The sequence below is a fragment of the Ammospiza nelsoni genome, chromosome 5 (genome assembly GCF_027579445.1).
Source record: "Ammospiza nelsoni isolate bAmmNel1 chromosome 5, bAmmNel1.pri, whole genome shotgun sequence".
In the NCBI taxonomy this organism is placed as follows: Eukaryota; Metazoa; Chordata; class Aves; order Passeriformes; family Passerellidae; genus Ammospiza; species Ammospiza nelsoni.
This window is the reverse complement of record NC_080637.1, coordinates 53085606-53098138: the sequence shown is the minus strand read 5'-3', so window position 1 is coordinate 53098138 and position 12533 is coordinate 53085606.

The following is a 12533-nucleotide window of genomic DNA, read 5'->3' as shown; positions in this document are numbered from 1 at the left end:
GAATGACAATTTATGCATCGGCTTGCTCTGCAGGTTTTTTCTGCTAAGGAAAAAGTTTTTTTCTGAGAAGGAAAAATAAAAAATGCTCAGTTTGGAATAAACCCATAACATGTGTGGGGTTGCTATTTTATAAAGAAAAAGTGGAAAAAACCAGGCACTGGTGTTTGCCAAATCCTTGTCTTACCCTTCACCAAAAGCAGTGCTGACATAGCAGTGTCGAACAGGTGAGTACATCGCTCAGTCCATCTGGCTGTCCAGTGCCTCTGAAGACAACAGCTGGCCTCAGAATGGAAGGAGGTAACCTGCTGAGGGAAGGTGTCCAGATAATAAATTAGCCCCCCAAAAACTGAGAACAACAAGAAAGAAATTACTGTCCAAAAATTTAAGGTAAAGGGCTGGGGATAATGCTGTGTTAAGCAGCCTCTTCTGTGGGCAATTATCACTCAGCATCAGCAGCAATTCAGCAGGTTTTCTACCAGCTCCTGGGAGGTCCTGCAGCAGGATGGACATAGAGATTGTGGGACAGTGAGAAGCATCTGAGCCTCAGCATTTTAGAGGTGATTGTGCCTGTGTGGGTTTGTCAGGCAGACACCAGCTGGATAATGTGTCACGTGGCTCAGTTAGGGTCTGCAATCCTGTTGGGATGCTATGCTAATTCAGGCAGTATTAATGGAAGGCTGCAATTGGAATTTCTTTATGTGAATACCAGTGGGTTTATTGTGGGTTTTTATTATTATTATAATAATTGCCACTGCTTGAGAAGAATCTGCTTTTTCTTTAACAGCAGCTATTTTGAGACTAGGAAAAACTTCACTTGGAAGACTTGCTCCTCTTGCTATGCAGGCACTGACCCAAGAAGAACTGGATGGAGACAGAGCCCAGCTGAAGCCAGGGCAGCAGTGTGTCAGTGTGGTTTTTTTCCTCTCCTGGAGTCACAGTAAGATCAGAGGTGGGATTGTGTGCCAGTGGTTGCAACCTAATTTCAGTTGCTTGGTTATATGCACTGGACTGTTGTGTGTCATCTGTGGCACAGGGGCTCTGAAGCACCCCTTTGAATTGCTGTCACAGTGTGAAGGATCTCTACCCCCACCTTCATCCACAGCTACAGGCACAGAAAAACAATCTCTGGACTGACAAAGCTGCAGAGGCTAAAAGCTTCTGTTTCAAGGCTGTCAAGGATGCATATTACACTTTGCTTCCTCCACATCCTAGAGAGCCTTTCCTAGAAGGACTCTGTGACGTGCTGCAGCGGGCTCTGGGCCTGGTTTCCCACAGGCATAAATATGAGTGCAGATGAGCAAAGGCTGATAATGTCTTCACCAAACCCACGAGTGAAGAAATAGCTACTTGATAGGAATGTCTTAAAGTGAAATACATTCAGTACTCTGATGAGCTGAAACACTACAGCACTGGGAACTGTATACATCTGCAATAGATGGCATCCAGTGGGCACTAAAAGAAAGTAAAGATTTTGGGAATAAAAGGAAACTGTTTTAAGGTTATTTCTAATAAATAAGGCTTACACAGTCACATTATCTCTCTCTCTCTGCTGGCTTATACCCTCCCCATTCTCCATGGTAACTTTTGCCTCTGTTAGGGTCACTGTTCACTATCAAAGACAGCAATGATCCTACAAGGTCTGTAAATGCCAGCAGTGCACCTGGAAGATATTTGGGGAGGTTCTGCCTGTGGACAGTCAGCATTCACACAGTTCCTAGTTCTGCTAGGACCAGTGGCCATGGCCAAGCTCTTTTCAGCTGCCCCAGATGCTGGCTGATGTAAACTTCCAGTTTTCAACCTTTTCCCACAGGAATAACCTCTGTTTTCCTCTGCTTACTTGTGAATAAGAGAATAATCTTCAAAGTCTAAGACATAGGTGGGCTTCACAGATGACTTGCAGGCTTATCTGAGTGTCTGTTTTAAGCCAGGAGAAATATTGGTAGAATCTGAGGCTGGCATGGTCTTGCCTGGCTCTTATGCTCTCAGGAAAACCAGTTATCAGACAGAATTTTAATGGCTCTTATGTGTCATATGAAAGACCAGAGACATCAGAGGGAATTCTTAAACAGACTTGTTTTGAGCTTTACACAATGTTTTTTGCCTGCAGTAAAAATATAAGCCCTAGCATGCTGCAGAACAGTTTGGCTGATGGATGCTCTGGGAAGAAGGTGCTGGGAAAAGTTGTCTCTGTTGCTGGTTCTTTCCAAAGGTGGGTTTGCATTTGCTGCTTGTGAAGACAACCTGACTCAAGGGTTGTGCTCCTGCCCTGTGAAAGAAAGGGCTGCACATCACACTACCCCTTGTCCTTCTGGATGGAGCTGTCTCTGCATTTGTGGCTTAAAAGCTGAGTGCTGGCAAGGGGACAGAGGAAGGTCAATGATCATTGGAGGGACAAATAAGACAGTAGCTTAAGGTAAAACTTCAGAGAGCTCAGTTACCGTTAGGAGGAACAAGCAGTGATGTCTTATTGGCATATCTAATTAGAAATTGCTGGGAGCTACTGGACTGGACAGTCTCCTCAAATGCCAGCAACACTGCAGGAGCTGGGTGTAAATGTTGTAATTGATATAAAGATGGAAGCTGCTCCACTACAAAGTGACATTTCAGATATTGTGGGAATGGATGATCTGAAACATCCTCAATGAGATCTGTTTCCCTCAACTCTTTTGACTCCTGTCAGAGGTGCATGTTCGAGCTCTTCTCTGGGCAGATGGCTTCTGCAAATAGAACTGCCTTTGAAATATAAAGTTTTGCTGAATTCATTATATGCCTTCTGACTTCAAAGCTTTGTACTTTCCTCTTTAGTTTTAAATAGAGTGACTTGGCTGCTTTCAGGCCTGTTACATTGGAGGCAGGTGCTGCAGTGGATGTCACTGGTGAGGCACAGCAGCGGCGCTCATTTAAGGTACACTGAGCAGCTGCGTGCCTGCCTCACCTCTGCCCACATCCAGCCAGGAGGGACATGATTCCTACAGTTAGATGGATCTCAAGAAGCTCTCCCTGTCAGGGACTTTTCTGTTTTTCCCCCGTTCCTCAAGGAGAGAGGTGGCTGCACTAGCCTGGCCCTGCATCTCTTGCTCTCCCAGGGTGCAGAGAGCTGTGCAAGAAGGAGAATGGGATGGAGTGGGGATGGGTTTGTAGCAGGAATTGTTCTGCTCATCTAGGCATAAGTTCTCCTCATTGAAGACTTCACAAGTAGCTTCTTTCATGAAAGGGAGGATTTTTATGCATTGATCTTTATAGAACTTTCTATTGAACTTCTAGAGCATGAGGGTTTTCCACGTCAGTTCAGCAAGTGGATACCAGTAGTCAGAAATTACTGTCAGAATAAAGCAGTCATTGTGACTTTGCTTTCACTGTCTGTACTTTAACTGAAATGATGGGGTTTAGGTGTCATATCTCACACTTTTAAGGAGTATTGAAGCAACTTAAAGGCACACAAGTGGGAGACTTTTCTTTTTGTATCTGCTTGCTACACCGAGGGATGACATTTTGGTAGCCAGAGGTACTCTGGAGAAAAAAAAAAGTTACTTTGGAGTCATTTAGAGTAATTATCAGCTTAGTCAAATTGTTCATATGCACAAAATGGGGGAAGAAACAAGCACCTAAACTTCAAAGAAGCTGGAGCATTCTTTTCAACATCTTCTGACTTGCCTCAACTTTATATCAAAATTCTTCAGATTTAGTTTGAAATTTTTAAATGCTCAATGCCAAAAGGTTTGAACAATACAAAATGTTTGCTTCATCCACAAACTACTTTTTTCATATTTTTTAGAACTAGCATCAAGCTAAAAATCTATTCTTCACCCTGCTCTGGTTCCCTACAGCATCTGAGTAAGTTGGAGTCAGAACTTTCTGAACTGAAAATTGTTTAAGCAGAAAAATTAGGTTCTTCACCAGAACCTCCTCTCTCAGCAGCTGATCCTTTATGGATTATCTAAACTAGCAGCATATTACAGCTTTCAGCATTGCTCCATATATTTTTGAACTGAGAAGTTTTTGTTGCATTTTTGTCTTATTGGCAGTACATTATTAAAAATGTCAACCCTTTCCAAATCTTTTTTGTTTCATTGGAAGGATTATTCTTAATTTCAGCCCTGGAGTCAGTTTATGTGTGGTTTGATCTTCTGTTCTTCCTTTCATACAGATGCTATCAGCATGGACAGCAGAGCAGCCCTGTCACACAGGATTAATAGCAGAGTGTGGTGTTGCTTCTGGAACAGTAATGTTGTACCATATGAATAAACACTGAAATTGGGATAATTTTTCTAAATGTTTCAGCATTCTAAGCACAAAGTAATAACCCTGTCAGGAACAATATTCACTGCTGTCTCATCTGGCTGTGCTGGAATTAGTGGCAGTCTCCCAGGAAGAACACAGGTATGCCAGTGTTGGAAACAGAGCATGTGGTTGTATTAGAGCAAAAAGCAAACAAATCCCTTGGCCACAGTACAGGGAGAGAAACTTATTACTGTTTGGAAAATCAGCACTACTTTGAATATGCATTTGTCTTGGTTTCCTCGTGAGAAGGACAATGCAAAAAGGGGGGATGGATGGGTGGATGGATGGATGGATAGAGAGAGAGAGAGAGAGAGAGAGAGAGAAAGAGAGAGAGAGATGTATATGTATTAGTATATCAGGTAAAATGTGTTGTAGAATTCAGCAGAAGATGAAAACCAGAGTCTGTGAAATCAAGAACAAGGGGAGGAACAAACAGCAGAGAGTAAGGAGAATGTTACTGAGCACTTTCTGCTTTAATACAAAATCAAGGAGGAGCAAAGCCTTGATGAAGGATGAGACTTAAAAATATTCCAGTTCACCTCTAAAAAACCAGAAATAGTTCTGAGGTATTGCAGAGGTGAGGAGAAGTTCCTCAGCCATTTTTATGAGTTGTTAAACAATTTGCCTCTAGGTTTTCATGTGCGTTCATTTGTAGAGGTGCCTGCCAAAAGATGTCTGATGCTGAGAAAATTGCAAAAACCTAGCTCTTTCTCGCTGCCCCAAGGTCACTGCTTAGATTGTTTAAATTTTGGAAATGTCAGCTTGAGACACATAGAAAAATAAATGCACAATTACACCGTTTATCCTATCTACTCAAAAACATGTTGAGCTCTAGTCATCTTTGAAATAAAATCTTCCTCCACAACATATTGCTGCCCAGTAGCATGTGTTACAGAGCATATTTAAGACTTTGGAAGAAGACAAGATCAGACACTGCCAGAAATCAGATATTCAATTAAATGGTCTTGTGCTTCAAGCCAATATGATAGGGGTACCTCTTAATGAAAAAAAAAAAAAATTGCTGTGTGGCAACATCTGGGAATAAATGGTTATGGAGAGAGAATTTTTACATTAGCAATGTGGCTGCTTATTGTAGCAGCGAGCCCCTGAATGGGGAATAACGAGCATTGACTCCATGATTGCAGAAGGCTAATCAATCACTTCATTGTTACTACACTATACTATATCATTGAGAAAAAACCCATCACCCTTTTCAGACAGTCACGACACAAGTGGATCCAATTGGTCAATGAATCCAAAACACCATCACCAGAGTCCAATTAAGAAATCACCCTTTGGTAAACAAATCTCCATAACACATTCCACATGTGCACAACAACAGGTGCAGCAAGTGGAGATAATAATTGTTTCTCATTTTATTCTCTGAGTTTTCTCACAGCTTCCCAGGAAAATCCTGGGAGAGAGCTATGTCTCTCTGTTCAGAGGACATGTGATTACCACAGTCACTTGCATGGAGATAACAGTAGGATCTGAAAAGTACAGCCATGAATGTGAGCAATGTTTCCCTTGAGCACATGTCTAGCCTGACCTGGCAAAATCAGAGGAGAGACAAAATTGCTTGTATTGAGATGACAGCTTTGCAAAAAGAGGTTGTGCTCCAGCTATGGCTGCTCAAGAAGCATCTGTGCTGGGGCTTTGAGCATTGGTTTTAACAACAAAGCAGGTTTGTGCCTTCACTCCTGCTCCCCCCTTCTCCTCATCTGGCTATATCCACCTAGAAGACTGACCCAGCTCTGAACTCTATCATTGAGTGGAGCTCATGCCATCCCCTTCCCTTTTGCTTTCTCCACACTATTTTTCCCACCAGTTCAGTTCTCTGCTGCCGTTTGTGGTGCAAGCAGTGTCCCCAGAGTGGCTGAGGATTACAGTGCTGGGGCAGGGACACACTCCAGGGAACAGAAGATTTTCTGTGCCTGCGGGTGGATGTGTGAAACACTGGTTATTTTATTTGCCTTTGGATCTAACTTCCTTGGTTTAGCTATTGTCAAACAACTGAAAGGACTGACATTAGCTGCCTGGTTCCCATTAGCAAAGGCACTTTTAAATCCTGTTACAATCACTTTGTTTTCTAACATATAACTAAAGGCCTTTTTACCACTTCTTTACATGACTTTCTGCAGTTGGAGGCATGCAAACAGAAATCAGGCATATGCATCTTGCTGATACCAGTACTTTGAAACCCTTTCCAAATATTTTTGCCAGTGACTGCAGAAAAGCTTTTATACCAGTAAGAATGTGTATATTAGGCTTTCTTCCAGAAGCTGTGAGAGGGGCACAATATGTGCTGCTGGATTATTTTACCAACTGAATAAATGTAATCTCTTTCTATATAAGAAACTTGGGCTATGGCAGGAAGATTATTTTGGTGTTTAAATTCATTCTACACATCCTGAGCAGGAATTTGGTGCCTTCATGGGGCAGAGTTGCTCAGATATATGCAGACAAAACACCATTGTATTTCTTAATGTGGCAGGTTTTAACTCTCCAATACTGTGCATGCTTTTTCCTGGGATGAATTGTCTTTTTAAAACCACAGCTGAAACCAAGAGGAATATGTGATACTTTTACAAAACCTCAGGCTGGACCTCTGATTCTAGGTCACATGATTGAAAATCTGAATCCGGGGCTTGTGCCCCCACATCCCCCGTTGTTCTGGTGGATGATTGGGCTATATGCAGTTTGGTTTAAGGTGATGGGTTATTGCAACCAAAAGCCTCACTGAGACACATGGTCCTTCTGTCTGCTGGTGTGTCACTGGGGCATTTTTCATTCACAGAATGAGAATGTTCCAGGAGCAAAGTCTCCTTGAGAAATGCATCATGAGGCTTAAAGCATAGAGTATATGGAAGGAAGGAATCACATTAAAATAAAGGCTTCTGCTTGTAATTAGATTAGGTAAGTGCTGTGCTCTGTGGCTCTGGAAAAGCCATAGGTAGCAGCTGAAATGCCCTGGGAAGGACTAATAACCACCCTGGCACTTAGGAACCAGCCTGTGTCAAGCTGTGAGTGTTCCCTGAAGTGCAATGTTGTGTGGACCCTGATGAGCTTGTCCTTCAGGACAGCCACCATGCCAGCCTCGCTGTGCTTGGTGAGGGTGCCACAGATGTGCTGCACACTCCCTGGTGACCCCGGGGAGTCCAGCTCCTACATGCTGATCTGGATGCCTGAGCCTACGGGGCTGTGCAGTGTGTGCAGCATCCTGTGACTGCAGAGCTTTCCCACCAGTTCTTCTTAGAAGAAAATATCCATATAAACCTATTCCTCTTCTTCCTCACTGCAGGACTTTGGAGAAGGCCTAGTAGTGTCTACCATCTCTGCAGGTCCATTCCTGGGCAGTACAGGGTCATGGCAGATGCTGGTACTCACAGCAGACACTGCACCCACCACCTGGGGCAAGCCTGTGGCACACAACTGCTCTCTGCTTACCAGAGGGTGAAGCACATCTGTCCCACACCCTGGTTAAACAAGCAATTTGGGGCGTTATAAGAATGAAAGCAATGCACTTCTCTTTGAGTACACTACGTGTCTTTTGCTTTTGGAGGTAGCTCCTCTAAAGCTTTAATGAGCACTGGCTGGTGATGACTGTGTAGAGGGAGGGTCGGAAGCAGGCAGTTTCTCAACAGTGAAGTAACAAGTGGATTTGGACGGGCTGTTAGCACAGCACAGAATTAAGCTGTTTTCTTCTAAAGCTTTTCTAGAAAAACCTTGAATTCATTCTCCTCTTTGCCTCTTTGCTCAGTGGAGTACAGAAGATGTTCTTTTGAGCTTGCCTGGAGTTTGGGATTTTACTTTCACATTGTCGGCAAACAGGACAGTGCTTTTGTTCCCAGACAATTTTTAATTTTTAAAGCTGATGAGTGCCTCACTTTGACAGTGTTAAACATTTAAATGTGCCTTCTTCATATCAAACTCAGATGGCTCATCTGCAAAAGTAATCCCCAAAACAAACTGAAAACAATTCTCTTCATATGCAGAAAACTTAGCCAAAATAACTTTATTCCTTCTGTGATCAAAGAAGAAACTATGTAGTTTGGGTAGTGCAATGGGATTAGGTATTTTTTTCCTCCCTGTAACATAGCTTCAGTCAGTCGTCAGCCAAGAGATATGTTTGGATTTTTCATCCCCATGTGGATTTGTGGGAACATACACTAGGAGACCAAATCAGCTCTGTAACAGTGCCTGCATTGATCTCACACAGTGTTTATGTGGACTCCAGCCATCATTCATTTTTCTCTGGCATCCAGAGGCCATAATGGATTATTCTGTATAATAATCATGACAGTATTTAGCTGTTGTCTAGCATTTGCAAGGCATTTTATGAAGCAGGTTCATTTGATTATCCCCATTTTACTGTTGGAAAGTATAGGCTCAGAGACACAAAGTGATTTGTCCAGGTCCATAAGCACCATGACGTGTGAGGACTCAGGGACTTCCTAAGACTAAACTGAAATTTAGATTTGAGTCCAGATGTAGGCAACAGGCTGTCACCATCACCACGGAGGTTCTGTGCTTGGGGGTAATAAAATTCAGCGATTTTGAGGCTGTGGAGAGCTTATCTCACTGCCTTGAAGTCAGATGAAGAAAATCACAGGATTAGTCTTTAGCAGGCCTAAACCATCTGTGCCCACAGACCGGGCCCTGCCCAGACGGTGCAGGGTACGCTGAGCAGCGCTCGCAGGCCCGGCCCGCCCTCACGCCTGCCCCAGAGAGAGGAGCGGAGCAAGGCCTGTCCTCAGCCCTTCCCGACCGCAGTCGGGAGCCAGGGGTGTCCTCAGCCCTTCCTGACCGCAGTGCTGCCAACTACGGCACCAAACTGCGTGTGTGCTTAGCCCGCACCTCCTGCCGGCCTCGGGCTGAACTCCTGGCCTTTTCTCACTGTCTCCTTCAAGCACCCAGCAGCTTGTCAGTGCGAGCCCTTGCCAACCCCTGCTTCAGGTGCTGGAAATGTTATTTTACCTTTGCAACAGACATCAGCCTTGAGGTATTTCATGATGTACAACAGGAAACTATGAAAGGAGAAAAAAGTTGCTTGTTTGGAGAGGTGTTTTTACAGGTTTCTAAATGAGATGCGGGTCATTTGAGAGCTTGTGATGTGAGGTAGAAACAGTTTCCAGCCCTTCTCACTGCTTCTGCAATGTTTGTTTCCCAGCCTTTAGGCATCTGCAAATGCAAAACATATTTGAAATGACAACAATTGGAAGAGGCAGTTTGGTAGCTCATATTTCTTAAAGACATGAAACTCCAGTAGGTAGCTGGTTGGATAAAGTGGATAAAGCATGATCTCTGTGTGCACCATAAACAGTTTGTCTACTCACAGTAATGGGAAAGAAAGACGGGGAGAGGGCAGAGAAAAGTGAGGATTATGGGTTGATTAGAGGGAATGATTTCCCACAAACATTTTGTGATTTGCTCCTACCTTCAGCCTGTGTGTGAAAGCAGGAGTCTATAATAACTTTCCAGTTCCTGTAAACAGCTACTCAGAAGCCGCAGTGGGTTCACAGGAGAGGTTTGTTCCCCTGTGGAGGCTGCTGCCCTTGTGGGGCGAGTCCTCAGTTATCCTAAATCAACCATAACCTTGTGGAAGTGCATTCCCCAGAGCAGAGAGCTGGCTTCTGCTTCCCATCCCTTAATTTCTGACTCACCAGGGGACCTGTGCTGGACCTCACTGCACCATGTCAGGGCTCCGTGTCATGATGACACACAGCTCATGACAGAGTTCAGAAATGTCAGTTCTCATTGCCTAGTGCTCTCTACTGTTAATCTTTAAAAATTACTATTAATCTTAGAAAAAGATATTTGCATTATATGTTGCTACATGTACCATTGTTGTTGAACCTGGTAGACTGCAGTGATGTGATACCTCTGCAAGGAAGTGTTCTCAGCAGTATGAGTTTTCATGGAGCTGGCTCTTACTCAATTTGACGCCAGCTGGGTGGAGAGTTTGTTTTCTTTCTTCCTAATTTATTTATGAGCATTTCAGCAATTCTTTTGGTCAGCCAAAGAATGAACAGGGGACTGTAATCTTTTTTAAAAATGGAGCTTTGATCAACTTTTGAAGGGAAATCAAGCAAAAGAAGTTGTAAGTGCTAGGGCAAAGGAAAGAGATTGGCACTACATTATACTGCTCAGTTCTTTAAATGTTATCTTATTCCAAAATATATGTTTTTCTTTCTTATTTTAGGGAAAAAAAAAAAAACAAAACAAAAAGCTTCATCTTAAAATGGCTTCTCTTTTTATTTGCCTACAAATACAAAGCACTTTATATCAGGGAATTACTAGTCTCTTACCTTAATCATGCTTTGCAATAGGGTAGGCCTGCAGCTCACTAATGCCTTCCCCAGTTATTGCAGGGGGAAGGGGGAAAAAATCTTTGCCTACTTATATAAGAGTGATGTAGGGAACCTGTTTGCAAAAGCCCCTTTTCCTGGAACTGGCCTGGAGGGTGATGGTGTAAGAGCTGTTCTCTGCTGACATGGCTGGGGCTGCTTGTTTTGCTGCCCAGCCACACAGGAGAGGATGTGGTCCTGAGGCCACATGCAGAGAGGTGCTGGGAGCAGAACCTCAGCTGTGGCAGTGTGCACAGTGAAGATGGGAGCTTGTGGTGCAGAGGAGAGCTAGCGAATGACAAGGTTTTTGTCTACCTGCAAAGGAACTCTTAAAAAAATAGAAGCATTAAATGGGAAAACTGAGAAAGTTTTTACCTGGGATTTTCCATTGTCAAATAATGCTGTCTGGGAATAAGACATCATACCTTTTTAATAGCAGAAATGTGAGTAAGCCTGAAGTGCTGGCAAGAAGCAGAGGTGTGAATAGATTTAAAGACAATCTTCTCTGGTCTTTTCCCCACCACTCTGTTTTAAAAGAAGCCCCCATGAGTGGGGAGATGAGAGGATGGAGAGCATGGCTTATGTCTTTCCTTTCCTTTTGCACATGTGCCAGAGGGAAATGTTATATTGTAGAACCTGTTCCTCCTAAAATTGCATGGACAACAGTACCATGAAGAATAGTATTAAAAACCTACAAAATACTTATTTTCTTCTAAAATCAGAACTGAGTTTTAAATTGCAAACAACTGACTACAACTCCTCAGGGACTATATTCAGATGCACTGCATGACACACTACAGGCCTAGTGAGCGCCAGAACCACTTGTCACCTCCTCACAGCATCAGGATGCAGCAAGCATGGTTACAGTGTGAGGCTGAACCCCTGCAAACAGGCAGCAATTCTGAGCACTCTGCACCTTGAGGAGATAACCTGTCATTCCTGAGCTATCAGGTAGGAAGAGGATTTCACTGGTGACAGACAGAGAGAGGCAATTACTTAAAACGTTAGAATAACTTGAAACAGTTTTATGCTGGACATTCCCCCAAGGGAAGACTAAAGGGCTGGCTTACTCAACAGCTACTGCTGATCTCAAGCACATTTGTCACTTCAGATTTCACCTTTAAATTGTTTTCCCATATACTCATATCCCTTATGCAGGTTTGTCATGTTTTGGGTGGGAATGAAAATTATCACTGGCTGAACAGTCTTTCCTTTTGTCTGTCCTCTGGGAAGCCTGCTTTCCTCTTTCTTTCAGTTCTGATCAAAACATAGTATGTATGTATAATCTTACTGCACATAAAGCGTGCAAACACTGTTATGCTTTTTGGAGTGGTGTAGTGCAATGTGAGAAGAACCTATACCTGCTGGCTGGGGGCTATCTTGTATTCTGCTTGGCTCTATATGCTTTTAACACTGCCTAAGAGTAAATAAGACAGAGATGATAGTCCAGACCACTATAAAGGTTTGGTAGCATCCTTTCATTTTTTCCATTTGTAGCAAGGTAAAGGTTAGGTCAGTGTTGGGAAGGCTGTTTCAGGCAGTAAGACTATTTGGACTTGGAAACAGAGCATCCAGGGAAGTTCTAGAGACTTTGTCATGGACGGTTTGAAGAAAAGTTTTAAAACCTGTCAGGATTCATGTAGAGATTGCAGTTGATCCTGTCTTAGAACAAAGGACAAGACCCAATATCTTGTAAAGACAGCAAATACTTCTGTGTTGGCTGTGCAGAACCAAGGTGCGCTTGTGAACTGGTGGTAACACCCTTGGCTTGTGTGGAAGTAAGTGTTTAAACCAAACAACTGCCTTGGGGGCTCTGGCCCTGTCTCTGCAGTGAAGTATCTCATCTTGCACAGCCATCAACGACAGACCCATTGAGTAACAGAGCAATTACAGAGTCCTCTGTCC